Source organism: Cherax quadricarinatus, chromosome 27, assembly GCF_038502225.1.
Source record: "Cherax quadricarinatus isolate ZL_2023a chromosome 27, ASM3850222v1, whole genome shotgun sequence".
In the NCBI taxonomy this organism is placed as follows: Eukaryota; Metazoa; Arthropoda; class Malacostraca; order Decapoda; family Parastacidae; genus Cherax; species Cherax quadricarinatus.
In genome coordinates this window covers 12,194,386-12,200,328 of record NC_091318.1, presented here as the reverse complement: position 1 = coordinate 12,200,328, position 5,943 = coordinate 12,194,386, and positions in this window count along the sequence as shown.

The following is a 5,943-nucleotide window of genomic DNA, read 5'->3' as shown; positions in this document are numbered from 1 at the left end:
GTATGTACATCAAACACATTGGCTCGTAAGACACACATATACGGCCGAAACAGTCAAAGGGTTAAAGCATGAAATCATAGAAAAACACAAGCAAGGTGTGAGGGTAGTGGAGTTGGCGAGGCAGTACCAGCGTAGTACTTCTGCGATATGTACCATACCAAAGCAGGAGTCGATAAAGGCTATAACACCAGCCAAGAGCGTTACAATAATTTCTAAGCTGCGGATCTCTGTCCATGAAAAGATAGAGAAGCTGTTGTTGATGTGGTTGATGGCAGAAAAAGCATGAAACGAAACGAACTCCTCCAATGAAGTGAAAAAATAAAAAACAAATTGCTGCAATTAAGTTCAGTGTTAAAGTGTAGCAAGTAAGTTAAGCGATTAAGTGATAGAAAAAGCACGAAACAAAACGAACTCCTCCAATCTCCTCTGTCTATCTTCCCCACCCCCACTTCCTCCAGTATCTGTTCTCCAAGGTAAATACGTACACTTTATAAAACCAGTTTATTTCTTAACATTCTCCGTTATGTTTTATTATGTTTTTATACAATATTTCTTATTTATTAATACATACATTGTTTCAGTCTTTTCCACATGAAACTAGTGATCTAGTGCAGCTAGCTTCACAAACACTCCATTTTCTCTTATAATAAGACCTCAGAAGGGGAAGCATGGGAGGATATGGTCAGAGCAATAAATAATTTTTACCACAGGAGTGGCCACCACCACTCATCACGACGACATATTTTATTCATTCTAGAGTATATATCATGTTTCTATGTTATTTATATTGCTTATTATATCATATTAAATCAACTGTGATAGATAAATAAGCAGTAGAGTTGATATCAGTGTTATATAGAATTATTTTCTCCTGCCTCCCGAGAGCCTGGAATTCCGCTGCCACAGATAAATGGCATTTCAATTAACTTCAGTGAGGAAAATTGATTTGATGTATGAACAAATTTAGTTACGAGCTAGGTCATGGAACAGATTAAACTCTAAGTCAAGGTACCACTGTATATCCAAACTGTTTGTCTCAATTAGATTCGTTATGGTAGAGGTCAATGGGGTGGTGGTTTGACACTTACCACCACTGGAATATCTGCTCACAATTTCTCTACACTGCCTTTAATTATCAAAATAGTTATACATATAACAATGGAGTAACAGCTTCTAATAAAAACACGAAACAGCAACTCTTATTTGTTATGATTTCGAGACTGGTGTAGGTGTAGTTTTGGTGGGTTTCTGTATGTATGCTACAATTTAGTCAAGAAATGTAAATTTTTATGTAACTGACCACAGAAAATGCTCAGCTGCTTTACATAAAATATTGTATTGATGAATGGTATGAATATATTCAGTGACAGTCTCTGTCAAACTATCAGCATATGCATTTGCACTCATTTGTTGATGATGGTAATCCCTGGAATGACGTCTTCATATGATTGTGAAACTGGTAGTTTTCAGGTAGGAAACTGTAGCTGGCTGTGAGAGTGAGAGCACCATATGAACAGTTTTTTGTGATTTTTTATTTTCATATTTAACAGCACATGTATTTTTCCAGAGAAAAATATATTACTAGACTTTAACTATATTTTTACCTAACTCACATTTTACACATGGCATAAATTATATTGATAACATAATACTGTTACACTGCAAGAATTAGGTATATACTTGAAATAATTTCAGATGCAACTCAGTTACATTAAAATACATTATTTTTGTCTCCACAATTACAAACAATTTATTTTTCATATTATTAAGAGGAATTCCAAAGCAAGACAGCCAGTACCTAACAACCTACCATCTCCAAATGTCTTCAAATACGGTAATAAAGGTTATCTTATGCTATGAACTTGCATCTATCAATCTTAGCTCAGTTAAACCTTATAGGTCAAGGGGTATAATAATAATAATAATAATAATAATAATAATAATAATAATAATAAATAATAAATAATAATAAATAATAATAATAAATAATAAATAATAATAATAATAATAAATAATAATAATAAATAATAATACTAATAATAATAATAATAATTAATAATAATAATAATACATAGCTGCATTTTAAAGGAGGGGTTTGGAATATTGGCTGCTGTTTGGAGTGACAACTAAACTGTTGTATCTGGGCGCCTTGGCAAAGACAGCAATATGTGTAAATGATGTTGAAAGCATTTCTTTTTTTGCGTCACCCTGCCTTTTTGGGACGCAGTCGATGTGTTGGAAAAAAAAATAGTCTATTTCTACAAGTACATGTACAATGCATATAGGCCTAGCTGACATCAATGACATTCTACTATACAGAAAGCCCCTTGTTTTGCAGAGCATTTCGAGTAAAAACAAACGCAACGGTCTGGAGTTTTGAGACTCTCTGATGGCAGATTCTAACCCCATCTGTGGTACAGTTTGTTTGCAATCATGTCATTATGATTTCCTGAGTCATGTTGACAGCTTGAGGGGACTTGAGCTAGAGTTCATCACGGCCACGCTAGCTGGAGATTCGTTTGTAAAAATACATTTGTGGTCACAGTGGTGCCTATGCCAACCTTCCTATGGTGTATGAATGTACCTAATTGGATGAATCTTATTGTGGCTAGCTGGCTCTCTGATCATGGGTTCTAACCCCGTCCGTGGTATGGTTTGTTTGCAATCATGTCATTACGATTTCCTGAGACATTTCGGGTAAATTAGGTCAATTTTGTTCCCAGGATGCAATCCCCACCAGTCAGCTAACACCTAGGTAACTATTTTTCTGACAGGGGAACAGGGACAGAAGGTGTCTTAAGGGAACACGTCCTAATGTTTCCACCCATACCAGGGATCAAACCCCAGACCTAAATGTGCAAGCTGAGTGTGCTAGCAATTGAGCTACCGAATACCTTATGACCCAGATCACATTGAGGTTACAGGACAATAAGCATTTCTTTGGAACATAACTTGGATAACAATCATTTACCTATCAGACAATATATATTTAGAATTATCAAACTGCAAGGATTATAATGATGAAAGATTTATTTCCCTTAGATAAAAAATTAAGTGTTTGACGTCTTGACTCAGTCTAGAAGTCAATTTACAATCTCTGGGGTATCATTTGGCACATTTAACTGCAATAAAAATTGTATATATGCATGCTTTTGTTCCAAAAGAAAGCCCAAAAGATAAGACTGTACATACAGTGGACCCTCAACCAACAGCATTAATCCGTTCCAGAGAGCTAGCCGTTAGTCAAATTAATTTTCCTCGTAAGAAATAATGAAAATCCAATTAATCCGTTTCAGACAGCCAAAAATATTAACAAAAAATATTTTTTTAAAGATTAAATATAAATATACATACAGAAAACAATGACAAATAAATATAAAGCACTAATAAAATGGATAAATGAACATTTAACACCACACTTACCCTTATTGACTTATCTTTACTGACTCGACTTGTTGGTGTATGACAAGACACGTAGGAGGCAAGAGGAAGACAAGTTTATTATGCTTCAATATGACGCTAATATCATCTCTACGGCTTACTTATCTATCACAACTCATCTAATATGACATAGAAACATGATATATACTCTAGAATGAATAAAATATGTCATAATGTATGAGAGGAGTAAATGGTGTAAGTGTTATTGTTGGGTTTAATGGCCGCCACTGAGAGAAGCCGTGTTGGTGGCAGTGGAGGATTTTGCCAGCACCACCATCACTCTCAAACAATGTATGTAATTTATAAATAAGAAATATTTACATTTTAATTTATAAATAAGTAAGTTTATTCACGTATACACAAATACAGTTACATAGATTATCATACATAGCAGCATATGTGTAAAGTACCTAGGATAACCCAAAAAAGTCAGTGACTTACATATTTCCATTGGAGTCCTTTTATATTTATACTTAATATATTTACTTTTATGCTTACACTTTTATATTTACACTTACCTTGGAGATGTTAGTTTAATTAGTTTGCTGGAGGAGATGCTGGCAGAGGTGTAGGGTAGTGGAAGATAGCAGGCCAGCATAATATGTTCATCAGATGTACACACATCCAATAACATTGGAGAGTTACTTTCGTGTCGCTCTTCTATTGCTTACTCGCTTAACTTACGTACTTGCTACATTGTTAATTCTACACTTTATCACTGGCTGGCACTATAGCCTTTATCGATACCTGCTGCTTTAGTATCGTACATATCGTAGAATCAATGAATCACTGCAGAAGGCACATTCTCCCCTCTCTCTTTCTCCTCCACTTTGGTACTTTGCTATGAGTTTTTTCTTGAATTTTATTGTGTTTCTTTCCTTCTTTATCACAGGGATGGCACTAGAAACTTTCTTTGGGCCCACGGTGGCTTATTTAGCAGTTACAAGCACTAAAAACACTGAATACAAAATATATTGCAGGTACACTTGGAATCGACTGAAATGGCTTGTAAACACTGGCACACTGGCTGTACATGGAGTCTTGGAGTGGCTGGGCCTGCTCAGGCCGCGCTCCGGCCCCATGGACAAGTTCAGGACGAACGTCGTTAGACGAGTTTTTTGCCATTGGTAGAGCCATTTTTTTTTACGCCAAAGAGCGCCGTTAGACGAATTTACCGTTACTTGATGCTGCTGTTAGATGAGGTTCCACTGTACAGTGGAACCTCAAAAATCGAACATATCACATATCGAACGTTTCGAAAATAAGACCATTTTTTCGGACAAACTGTGTCCCTATTATCGAACGCGCCCCTATTTTCAGACCGCCGGGTACGGGACCTGTCCGCTGGCCCACTCTGTCCGCGTCCCCGCGCAGGCGCCGTGAGCAGTCCAGCTTTGTTTATGCTCGAGTGAACACTAACCTGTGATCTCATTCACACATTTTATGATTATTTAATTGTGTTTAGTGCTTGTGGGGCTGTGAAATAAGCTGCCATGGGCCCAAAGAAACTTGCTAGTGTTACCCCTGTGGTAAAGAAAGTGAGAAACATCATAGATGCGAAGAAGGAAATACAGAAGTATGAGATTGGAGTGAGACTTGTTGAGCTTGCCAGGATGTACAGAGGACTGTGGACAATTATTTTGTGAGACAGAAACAGACGACTGTGGACAGTTTTGTGAGACAGAAACAGACAACTGTGGAGTTATTTTGTGAGACAAACAGACGATTGTGGACAGTTATTTTGTGAGACAGAAACAGACAACTGTGGACAGTTATTTTGTGAGACAGAAACAGATGACTGTGGAGTTATTTTGCGAGACAGAAACAGACAACTGTGGAATTATTTTGCGAGAAACAGACGATTGTGGACAGTTATTTTGTGAGACAAACAGGCGACTGTGGACAGGTATTTTGTGAGACAGAAACAGACGACTGTGGATAGTTATTTTGTGAGACAGAAACAGATGACTGTAGACAGTTATTTTGTGAGACTGGGGTCCAATGACTCAAGCTGGTCCTAGTGGCATTAAAATACAGAGAAGGGAAGCAACCCCAGAGAGGGCTTTGATACCTGAAGTCCTCATGGAGGGGGATTCTCCTTCCAAACAATAACCCCAACTCCCTCTCTCCTCCTCCCTATCTTCCAGATGCCATCACCAATCTTCAATAAAGGTAAGTAAAAATGTTATTTTATATGTATTACTATACATAATTAAAAACTATAGTATTTGTTGTATGTAAAACTGTAATTAATCTCTATAAAATGTATTTTTTGTGTGAATATTTTTGGGTTTCTGGAACGGATTAATTGTATTTCCATTATTTCTTATGGGAAATATTGCTTCGAATTTCAGACTTCGAATTTAGAACTAGCTCCTGGAACGGATTAAGTTCGATTTTTGAGGTTCCACTGTATTTGCTTGGTCAATGCAAGTACTACAAGGTATAGAGTTATGTACAATTTATATTTAACCAAACCTATTTACAACATTACATTTGCAT